The following is a 13,001-nucleotide window of genomic DNA, read 5'->3' on the forward strand; positions in this document are numbered from 1 at the left end:
CATAAAGCAGGTGGGACACATAAAGCAGGTGGGACACATAAAGCAGGTGGGACACATTGAGCAGGTGGGACACATAAGCAGGTGGGACACATTGGGACACATTGAGCAGGTGGAACACATCACAGCACAGGGTGGGACACATTGAGCAGGTGGAACACATAAAGCAGGGGGGACAGCAGGTGGGACACATTGAGCAGGTGGGACACATGGGACACATTAAGCAGGTGGAACACATTGGGCAGGTGGGACACATAAAGCAGGTGGGACACATAAAGCAGGTGGAACACATTGAGCAGGTGGGACACATTAAGCAGGTGGACACATTGGGCAGGTGGGACACATAAAGCAGGTGGGACACATAAAGCAGGTGGACACAAGGTGGTGGGACACATTAAGCAGGTGGGACACATTGAGCAGGTGGGACACATTGAGGTGGGACAGAGCAGGTGGGACACATTGAGCAGGTGGGAACACATTAAGCAGGTGGGACACATTGAGCAGGTGGGACACATTGAGCAGGTGGGACACATTGAGCAGGTGGGACACATAAAGCAGGTGGAATACATTAATTAGGTGGGACACATAAAGCTGGTGGGACACACTAAGTAGGTGGGACACATTAATCAGATGGGACACATAAAGCTGGTGGGACACATTAAGCAGGTGGAATACATTAATTAGGTGGGATGCAAAGCAGGTGGAATGCATAAAGCAGGTGGGACACATAAATCCATAAAAAATTAACTATAAAAATAAACATAGATAAATTATCATGTTCTCTGGGGCTTACTGTAAAGACCCGGGCATTGTACTACACAAGACTAGAGAGAGAGAAGTAATACAGCTCCTCCCCGACTTATGGCGGGGTTAGGGACCGACATCCAGGTCGTAAGTCGGAAATGCTTAAATAATACATAGAAAATCTAAAATGGGGGTCTCTTTTTCTTCTCAGCACCACAAAACACTCACTTTTAAGCTTGCCAGCCATTTTAAAGGGAATTATAGGATGAAAATTTTGTCTGTGTACTGACTTTGGGACTCAAAAATACGCAATTTGACAAAATTTTGGTACGACCGAGGCAGGTCGTAAGTGCGGGTGGACGTAAGTCGAGTAGGTCGTAAGTCGGGGAGGAGTTGTATATAACTTAACCTTGTCATAAGCATGGGTTTGTGTGTTAATGAGGATATTCTTTCAGTTGCTCCCCACCACCTTACTCTCTTTGTCCCCCTTGACACAGAGTGGATAACAATATCAACATGGCTGAGAGCCAATTGAGAGCCTGAGCTATTTTAGTGGCACCTGATATATACTGTACATTTATCTCAAGGAAATATTATGTAACATTTAGTATCATCTGGAATAGTACATGTAACATGGTGTTAGTAAGAACATATGAGAATGTTACCACGATTATCACTTCTTTTATTTTTTTACATTTATATTATAAGTACATAAATATTTTACAGTGGCATTGATACACATTAATCTGATAAGTGAGGGAAGCAGTACAACATGGGTTATATTAAGGTGAAACAAGAGGACAGAAACAGTCAGGATCATGTCTTGTTGGCAAATATATAATTATTGCAATGGTCATTTCTATCTATCCATGTGACAATATATTTTATTATGGTTTTGGTGGTACAATAAAGGTAAGAGTATAAAGTAAGTGTTACAAAAACATTAATACACAATAGATATTTTTTAAGAGATGATTTAAGGGAAGGGAGCATAGTCTTTGCTTGGATGATATTTTATGGAGGTCTGGGACTGAGAGGAGTGCATGGGGGGTGGTCTTAGTAGCTCTGGGTGTCTTAAGTTGAATCTCTGGTTATCCTGGAACTGGAAATAATTTTGTCATTCAATTGGTTGATAGATTTTTAAACAAATAGAGCACAGCAGTAGGTATTAATATCCTTGAATTTTAACATTTTCAGTTTAGCAATATGTTTGTTAGTGTGATAAGTTTTTTCAAGTAGGTCATTGTCTGCACAACTCTCCTCTGTGCAGTGACTAGGGGCTGTGTTTTTGTGGAGCCAGAGGCCCCCCCATGGTGTGTGACAGTGTATCAAGTGTTGGTAAATAAGACCATAATAGATTTCTTTCATTGCTGTGAGAGTGAGTCACTGTCGAGTGTGATACCGCACTGTTTATTGAGTTTACTGTGACTGCCCTGTATGTGGTTTCTCCAGTTTAGTTTATCAACAACAGTAACCCCAATGAATTTAGTATTTTGTTCACGCTTGAGTACTGTATTACCAGGGTGCGGGTGACCAAATTTGGAGGTAAATTTTTTTTTTAGATCAGTTTATTACATATTACCCAGGTCCTGACTTTAGTCAATTTATTGTTCAGTTCTCATCAAGGAATGGAGATATGAATTGCTGGCACAGAGATTAATATTGTCTGCAAATAAGTTGTTTTTTATGAGTGTGTTGGAGTGGACTATGTCATATATGTACAACAAAAACAGTACTGGACTGAGAATGGAGCCTTGAGGGATGGCATACAAGATTAGTGAGGAGTCAAATTGGTGATTATTATAGCAGACATACTGTTTCCTATTGGACAGATATGAGGTAAGCCAATTGTGGGATAAGCCCCTAATGTCGTAATGTTCAAGCTTTGACAGGAGGATGGTATGGTCGACAGTATCAAAGGAATATACCAACTGTGAACTGACTATCACCAAAGGAGTTTAAGATGTCATTAGTAAAGGATAGCAGGGCACTCCCAGTTGACCTTCTAGCTCTAAATCCAAACTGAGTGTCTGTAAGAATGTTATTGACACTGCAGAAGGAATTTAGTCTACTACATGCTAGCTTCTCCAGTATCTTACTAAAGGCTGCTAGGACTCATATGGGGCAGTGATTCTTGAAAAGACCTATATCACCAGATTTTTATATGTTGGGTGAACTTTGGCAGTTTTCAGTTTATCCAGAAAGACACCACTAGTGAAGGAGGAGTTACAGATGTGGGCTACTTTCTTAATGACGCTCATTGGTATATTGTCATCGCCTGCTGCTGCATCTTTGTACAATTTTGTGATAGTCAATAATTCATCTGCCAGGACAAGAAATAAGAAACTCATTTTCCTGTCTTTTTTAGGTAGGCTCTAAATTCCTCATGGTGATTAGGGATGCTCTCTGCAAGATTTTTGCTAACTTTGATAAAATGATCATTGAAGTGGTTGGTGCTGAGGGAGGGTGTGTAACATAGAAGGGTCACACTTCCCTGTAAATACACTGCACGCTCACCTCTATCTGCATGGCTTCTTCCATGGCCACCAAACCACTAGTTGCCAACGAGAAAACACAGACAGGAGTTGGTTCCTAATTGGTGGAAAACCTTGTCGGCTTTTGAGGGGCAAGTGATGTCTCTTCTGAGCACCCAGACCCTAGCAGGTCAGCTCTCACCACCATCTGCACCAGGACCTTGTTGCTCTGTCATGGAGTGATCCACTGTTCCAGCACTAACCTGTACACAAGGAATCTACTGGCCATCTAGTTGTAATGTGTATTAGTACAGCTGAGTACATTATTTTTCACCTTTGTATATATGTTTTTGTGTTTATTTAGGTTAGGTATAGTTTTTAAAAATCACTTGCATATTTTTTGCGTCCTTTTGCTTAGGTAGTCCCCGACTTACAACGGGGTTAGGGACCCAAATCCAGGTCGTAAGTCCGACAGATATAAAAAAAAAAAATACAATGAAATACAGTACAGCAAAAGTAATAAATAATGAGGAATGGATACAGTGTGACTGAGCACTTACATTTAATGTAGTCAGCTGAATGCACACGGGCCCCCCATAATTTTCTAATTATACATGGAGACTACATTAACTGGAAGAAGCAGAGGAGACCGGGCTGGGTGGGTCATCAATGTCGCTTTCTTCAGACAGGTTTATGTATGGTGGAAACTTGCTGGTTGAAGGTATTGGATCATCTTGAGGGAGTGAAGAGGCATCACTGCTGGGGCGTGATGAGACAGCACTGGGGGACTTCTTGAAATAGATGTCCAATTTAGACTGCACAGTTTGCTTTTTATTTTCATTATAAATTTCTCTGTAGCAAGCAAGTGCATCTTGGATCATTCTGTCAACTTTGGCATAACACTCATAATTTTGATCCATGCCATCAAACATTTGCATCCCTTTATTAATTGTAGCAAATGCCTCTGCCATTTGCTTCACTGAAAACCTTTTGGGGGGTGCAGGTCCTCCTTCTACATTTAGTCTGGCTTCTTCCTCTGCATCTTTGTGTGCTTCCAGTTCGATGAGATCTTCGTTACTGAGCTCTTCTGCTACACTTTCAACCAACTGTTCAACATCTTCATTATTAATTTCTAACTGAAGCTGTTTACCTAACTCCATTATCTTGTTACTAATATCCGAAATAACTTCATTTTCATTAAATCCTCTAAAACTGCACGTGTCATTTGAAAAAAAAAAATTGTTCACGACTTTTTTTTTTTTATTTATTTATTTATTTTTTTTTTTATTGGGCACTCCCCTACATCCTTGTGTAAGGTGAAGCGTTTACAGCGCCCAACAGGGAAGCTTGCTAAGTTCATGCTTGCATTTATGTCTCATGAGTTAAGGGCATAGAAGCCTGAAGAGTCAGTGGTTTAGGTCATCAAGTTATTGGAAGCTCCAACAACTCCCTGAATACGAATTCGCAACTTTCGACTTACAACAGGTACCTACTTTACTGCTAGGTGAACAGGGACTAACTGGGGGCTAGGAAGTAAGTCCAAACAACTTCCACCGGCCCGGGAATCGAACCCGTGACATCTCGCTTGCGAGGCAAGAACTGTACCACTTCTACCACCGATCCCCGTTGGTCACGATTGCGGCGGTCGTATGTCCCGACGGTCGTAAGGTCAGAGCAGGTCGTAAGTGCGGATAGACGTAAGTTGGGGACTACCTGTACTGTGTTGGGAACTGTCATGTCAACCATGAGTGTGGTATCAATTATTCAGTAATGTCAAATAATGCTGTAATAACTAAACCTACAGTGAAACATAAGTAGAAAAGTTTACAATACAAACAGATTAAGTAGGTACCTGTTGTAAATCGAAAGTTGCGAATTCGAATTCAGGGACAAATTGTTGGAGCTTCCAATAACTTGATGACATAAACCATTGACTTCAGGCTTCTATGCCCTTGACTCTTCAGGCTTCTACGCCCTTAACTCATGAGACATAAAGGCAAGCATGAACTTAGCATGCTTCCCTGTTGGACACTGTAAACGCTTCTGCGCTTCACCTTACACAAAGCTGTAGGGGGGTGCCCAATAAAAAATAAATAAATAAATACAAACAGATTGTCACTTATGTAATTGGAAATGAGTTTTACAAGGTATTATAACTAAATCATATCAACCAAAGAGGCCCTAGACACCCACAGGTAAAGAAATTATTTAAATTTTTAGATTAAAATATAAATAAAAGTTACAAGTAAAGTAACTTAGACATTTGCCTTCTTGATTGCTCAGTTTACGTAATAGGTGCCATGGGTTGACTGCTCCTGTTGGGTGGTAGTAATGGGCGAGGGCTAGGCTCATGGGTCGCAATGTATTCAATGATACAAATTATGAGGGAGAATAAAAGGTAATATTGCAGTGATAATGATAGCACAAAAAGATTATTTATTGCAATGAAATTGAGTATAGGAACACTTTAATAAAACACAAGCACATGAATCACTCCTTGGGGAATTCTACCCTATTCTGGGGCAGAATCCTACCATATTCTGGGACGGAATCCTACCGTCTTCTGGGCCAGAATCTTACCGTATCCTGAGGTGGAATACTACCGTATTCTGAGTCGCAATCCTACCGTCTCCTGGAGCGGAATCCTACCGTATTTTAGGCGGAATCCTACCCTTTTCTAGGGCGGAATCCTACCATATTCTGGGACGGAATCCTACCGTCTTCTGGGGCGGAATCCTACCGTATTCTGAGTCGGAATCCTACCGTCTCCTGGAACGGAATCCTACCGTATTCTGAGGCGGAGTCCTACCGTATTCTGAGGCGGAATCCTACCGTCTCCTGGAGTGGAATCCTACCGTATTATGAGGCAGAATCCTACCGTAAATCAGACAAATAAATTATTGGGTCCTATAAGAAGGTCGTTCAGATATCTAGACGGTCTGTCCCTCGTAACGATCTTCAAGAGTGAAGTGCTTCCCCATCTGGAGTACTGTCACCCCATCTGGTCCCCGAGATATGCTAGGGACTGTCAGTTGATTGAAAATGTCCAAAGGAGGGCCACCAGACTGGTGCCTGCACTTTGACACCTCAACTATTCTGAGATTGGAGCGCCTGAACTTGCGTAGGTTACACTATCGACGGGCAAGGGGCGACCTAATTGAGGTGTATAAGCATCTCAAGGGGCACTACTCAGTCGAGTGTCCTTACTTGGAGCTGGTGTACGCACGCAAGTCCAGAAAACTGTGAGGACAAACTTTTTCGGAGTGAGAGTTGTGAACTCTTGGAACAATCTACCAGAGAGAGTGGTGATGGCACCGAGTGTGAACTCTTTCAAGACTAGACTTGACCAACACTGGAGCAGGTTCAGGTACATTTAGGAGCCAGTACATGCCCAGTACTTGCCAACAGTGCGTAACAGAGACGTAACCGATCGCCCAAGCGGCTAATGAGCCAATCACTGGTGAAGAGGATGCAAGTAAAAGTAAACGTGTACACTGATCTTTTACTTTTACTTTTATCCTCTTCGCCACTGATCGGCTTGTTAGCCGCTTGGGCGATCAGTCACGTCTCTGATTACTTTTCCTTTTCATTTATCTTCTTCACCAAAAGATCGGCTCGCTAGCCTCCCGGGCGATCGGTCACGTCTCTGTCACGCACTGTTGGCAAATACTGGGCATGCACTGGCTCCTGAATGTACCTGAACCAGCTCCAGTGTTGGTCAAGTCTTGTCTTGAAAGAGCTCACACTCGGTGCCGTCACAGCACACACTGGTAGATTGTTCCAAGAGTTTACAATCCTCACATCGAAAAAGTTTGCCATCACAGTTTTCTGGACTTGCGGCTTCTTCAATCTTGAGCTGTGACCCCTTGTGGGGCGAGCGTCTGCCAGCTCCAAGTAAGGACACTCAACTGAGTAGTGCCCCCTGAGATGTTTATACACCTCAACTAGGTCACCCCTTGCCCGTCTGTAGTATAAGCTAGGCAAGTTCAGGCGCTCCAATCTCTCGGGGTAGCTGAGGTGCCGAAGTGCAGGCACCAGTCTGGTGGCCCACCTTTGAACATTTTCAACCAACTGACTGTCCCTAGCATATCTCGGGGACCAGACGGGGTGACAGTACTCCAGATGGGGAAGCACTTCACTCCTGAATATCGTTACGAGGGACGGACCGTCTAGATATCTGAACGACCTTCTTATAAGACCCAATAATTTATTTGCCTGATTTACCTTCTTCTCGCAATGGCCCGAGAACTTTAGCTCATTGTCAACATACACACCTAGGTCCTTCTCACATATAGTCTCAACTAGCGCAGTTTCTTCATCCCGTTGGGACATATGATACTCCTCCTTACCGTTGGTACACCCCAGGTGCATCCTCTTAAGCCCCGTCCACACAATCGAGCAGTGCCCGGCGGGAACACGTTAAATGCCCGTTATTAGGCAAAATTGGCGGGCAAACCATCTGAGCGCCCGTGCCCGTCGTTGAGCGAAATCATGGTCCGCCTGCCTGGTGGTTTGCTGCCGGATATGGAGCGACGACTCTGTATTATGTAATGAGGACATTCGTGTGTGTTCTTCGTTCCTGCCGCTCTCCTCACTCTAGTCCCATAGCTTCCTGTCTATGCATATCATAATTCTGACATTATTCAATGAATTTTTATGTACTACAAATCTCACCTGCAAGTAATCTTCCTTGAGTACTCCAGACATGGCTTGACAAGTTGCAGGTATTATGGGAGACAAACTTTGTTTTGATATTCTCGTTCTTTACTGAAGTGACGTGTAGATGCACCTCTGCAGATGTACTCTCCCTCATATTGATATCCTGTTTTTTTATATATGGTTCCACTTTTGCAAGAAGTTTGTAAAAGGTGTTGGGTCCATTCTCATGTAATTGGTGAAGTCTTGCTCAAGTCCATCTTGCAGTTCACGTAAAATCGTGGCATGACTTCCCAATACTTTTCTTCGACCTAACCACTCTGCACCATTCCCTTTTCTGCAGTTGGTTCTTGTTTTTGCACATAGCAGCAATTATTATAGTACACAACGCTATGCTCTTCGCTTTAACTGTTCAGCGATTATTCCTGCAGCACACCAAGGTGATCGTACCTCACCCGCCACTGCCAACCACCTACTAGCTACCGGCACCCGACTATGACTGCTGCCAACCACCCCCGTGTGTACAACAACACACAGGCTTTGCTTGTGTGTTGTTGTACACACGGGCAAAGCCCTCCGGGCACTGCTCGATCGTGTGGACGGGGCTTTACACTTCGTGACATTGAATCTCAGCACCCATTTCCTCGGCCATTCCTGGAGCCCACAGAGGTCCTTCTGCAGCTCTTCACAGTCCGCTTGGTTCTTAATTTCCCGAAATAACTTGGCGGCATCGGCAAACATTTGTATGGAGGAGTGTACAACTTCAGGCATGTCATTTATGAAACAAACAAACAACAGCGGGCCCAATACACTGCGTATTTTCAAGGTGTCGGTGACTGTAAGTGCCAGACTTGTGAATATGTGTGTTCCAGTGGCACGATATCGTCGCACCGACCTGTTTCGGCTGAAGTCTGGTGCTGGCTATCCTCCACCCTACACCATCACTCTACTAAAGGCGCTGAGTATCTTCCACAACCGCGACTGCAGACGGGGTCGCCGCATTCCCAGACGAATCCCTATCATCACACCGAGCAAGCATAGGAAAGTCAAGCCAGTACTTGAATGACAGTGTACTCGCTATGTAGTGCCGCGACTATGGTACAGCCTACCATCCCTACTGCTGTCCAATGTCACATCTTTATGCAACAAGGTGGAGGTCAGTGTCACAGTGAAGTCAGTTGGTGCAGGTATTGTGGCGATTTCCGAGGCGTGGCAAATTGTTCCTGAGATCTGTGCCATAGAAAACTATGAGTTATTTCACCACCTTAGAAAGGACAGGAGAGGTGGGGGTGTAGTGCTGTACTGTCGCAGTGACCTCAAACCATCACCCCTGGGTGTTAATGTACCTGAAGATGTAGAAGCCTTGTGGGTTCAGGTCACTCCCACCTCCCACCCCTGCCAGCTTGCCTCCCTCATGGTCTGTGTATGCTATCATCCCCCCGCGCACCAACAGCCAATGTACTGATTACTCATATTATAGACACTGCTGACTCCCTGAGATCCAGATTTCCATGTGCTAAACCAGTGATATGCGGTGACTTCAATGAGTTAGACATCAGTGACATCACCCATCACCTCCACCTTACACAAATAGTAGACTTTCCCACACATGGCAATGCCACCCTTGACCTCATTATGACTGATCTCGGTATCCACTACCTTCCCCCCCAGCCGCTGCCTCCCATGGGACGCAGCCCCCACCTGTCCCTGCTGTGGTCACCTACCCCCACCTTCTCACCACCGCCAGTTGCCACCAGGACTTGCCGACCCACCCCTGACTCTGCAATGCGGCGTTTTGGACAATGGATAACCCGGTATCCCTGGACTGAAGTGATCATGGTAGACGATGTGCAGAACAAGTGGGATAATTACCTGGACACTATCACCAAAGCCTATCACCACTTCTTTCCAGCCAAAACACTGAGGATCCACCCCGATGATGTCCCGTGGATTACGCCCCGCATAAAAAGACTTATTGAGCAGCTTAACGAGGCATACTACACCAACAACCGCCTGTACAAAAGTCTACGTAACCAGGTCATCAGGGAAATCAAGTCTGCCAAGAAGACTTATTATCCCAGGAAAGTGTACGGCCTCAAGGAAGTCGGCATCAGTCAGTGGTACTCCAAGGTAAAAGATCTCTGTGGTCTCAACCGTCAGTCTCCCACACTTCCTTTCATCTCACATTTACCTCGTGAGGAGGCAGCTGAGATAATTAATAACCATTTTGCTACCATATGTCATACCTTACCCAGTCTTGACCTCACTCTCCTCCCAGCTTACTTACCTTCCCCCTCCCCCCCTTCCAGTGTCCAACCATATGAAATCGCCAACAAACTCCTGAAATTTAAATCCAAACGCTCCACGACCCCAATTGACCTCCCAATCAAAATATACAAGGAGTTTGCAGTCAAACTTGCCACCCCCCCTCTGTTCTATTATTAATGCATCCCTCAGACAAAGCAAATGCCCTAATGAATGGAAAACCGCATTTGTCACCCCCATCCCCATATACTGCCAGATTCTGGGGTCACTAAATCTAAGGGGATGACTTAACTCTAATCTTAATTTCTAAGGGTCGCTGCCACCAGACCCCCTCTGGACAGCATGTAGCTCGTTAGGTAGCGTGCAGAGTGGACTAGGCATTGGGTTAGGTTTTTCATTGACCAGATCGATAAGGGTAAAGAAGGGTGAAACCATAACATGCCTTAATTGATTTATTCCTTATAAAACATACTGGTAAAAAACTTATACATGAATTGACCTTCCTCAGAAGAACAATGGAAATGTGGTTACCCAGATGGGCCCCAGACTCTTACATTGATGGCGTGTCATCCACCTACTTATTGCATAACAATCTGTGACCACCTTACCTCGGTGGTTCCTTCTTACACTATCCCTTAACACATCAGACTGCTCCACCTGTATGGAATATAGCACCGTCGGTTATCATACATAGTAGCACCATCTCAACACACCTGTTACACTCCATACCTGCAAGTATGGGACTCCTTGTGACTTTTAGGTATACATAACAGGCACCTCGTTCGCACACCGCCCTCGGTGGGTAAAGACGAGGGCTTCACCCAGAGACATACCAGCACTATTTCTACGCCTGGTATTATAGGTCGCTCCAAGTGACGACCGCAGAGTTTCTCACGGTCTCCTTATTTGTGACTATTCATTTGGAGTGGTGCGCTGGAAATCCACCGGTTCACAGTGGATTGGCATATCAGGGAGTAGTCCCCACCTGTTGTGACGCTCAAAGGGATAATGGCGGCCGGGCGGCACGGCCCTCCGACTGCATGGACCCTGAGGTGACGGTAGAACGAGGAAGACTGAGAAATAATGCCTGACGGGCGGTTATCCCACCCCTTAACACATTCCTATTACACTTATATATCCGGCAAAGCTTTAAACTGTAATAACTTCTATTTATCAACCTTAATTATAGGGCGGGATATAGCCCGCTAGGACACTGACCTGAGGTGACGGTAGAACGAGGAAGACTGAGGGCATTGCCCCGCCGCTCCTCATCACGTAGGCCTACAGTTTCCAATCTTTAATCTGCACTTTTGTTTCTTATGGTTCTCACCTGAACACTTTTCGGTATATTGTCACTCATGCCTTATAAACACATATTTTAATCCTAAATTACACACTAAGGTAAGGTCTTGGTTTGCTAGTTCTTGGGTAAATTCATGGGGTTATTATATCAACGTGGCATCCTAGGCGGGTACATGACGCGCCTTGAAACAAAGGCTGAATGTTCATGGCGGGGTTGTATCAACTTCACTTAAAACTGTAATGAGGGATCCTCCTCTCACACATTGCACTATTTGAACACAGACATAAGATTCTCTGATCACTGTACCTGTCGTGGGTATATGTCACGTGAGGATACGAGGTGTATTAAGTTCATACCGACGCATATAAGATATTTCCTTTCAAGTATAGTTTCTGGATCACTTCCAACACCTCACATAGTTCTGATACATTTATCCTTTTTCCAGATCATGGTTCTCATGTATTTTCATATGATATCTGTGGAAGTTATGTTCGCTACACGCTCACAGACGTAAATAGTATGACCTTCAAACCCTGATCTACACTTAGTCTTACAGTACACTAGTCCGGCTCAACTGGACTTTAACATTCATCTTATGTATACCCTGAGTTCTCCTTAATGCTATGAATACATACACTTAATATGATATAACTGTACCTGGGTACAATACAACACATGGTCTAGGAACATTGAGTAGGTGAGTTGTCCTTTATCAATGTTTCCCGTTTTCTGAGGTTCTACAAGCGCGGTGCATTTGAATGTTATATAGCGTCATATGAATTAAATGGGGTTTTTAGGAATGACAATGATGTGCGCAGTACACCCAAGGTCGCCACCCCACAGTCCCCTAACGACCTCAGGCCAGTTGCCATTACCCCCATGCCCAGTCTACTTTGTGAGAACTTTGTTTTTGAGTGGGCATCTGCCAGTATCTATCAGTCAATTGATCCACAGCAATTTGGCAATATGAGGACCTCCTCTACATCACACTGCTTGGTGAGCTTTCTGGATTTTCTGCACAAAAACTTGCAGAGGCGTAAGACATCACTGGCCGTTGCCCTTGTGGGCTTCAGGAAGGCCTTTGACCTTGTTGATCACTGCACCGTTGTCAACAAGGCTATTGCACTAGGGCTGCCCACCAACCTGGTCTCATGGTTCACTGATTTCTTGAGTGGACATCGCCAGGCAGTGAGGTATCAGGGCTTGGTCTCCACATTCCAACACCTCACCTGCAGTGTTCCCCAGGGGACCAAGATGGGACCACTGTGCTTCCTCATCCTGATCAGCGACGCTCTAATGGACACTCCTCACAGGTGGAAGTACGTGGATGACTGCACTGTGGGGGTTTCAGTGGACAACACCGTACCAGACTACTCATCGCTACAAGGCACACTGGACAGGCTACAGGCATGGAATACGGAGAACAAGGTCACCATCAACCACACCAAAACCTTAGTCATGCACATCAATACTGCCACCACTCCAGTGCAAGCCCCAGCAGTCACAGTGGGTGCCCATCCTCTCCAGCTGGTGAAGTCTGCCAAACTCCTGGGTGTAACTAT

Source organism: Homarus americanus, unplaced genomic scaffold, assembly GCF_018991925.1.
Source record: "Homarus americanus isolate GMGI-L3 unplaced genomic scaffold, GMGI_Hamer_2.0 scaffold37666, whole genome shotgun sequence".
Taxonomy (NCBI): Eukaryota; Metazoa; Arthropoda; class Malacostraca; order Decapoda; family Nephropidae; genus Homarus; species Homarus americanus.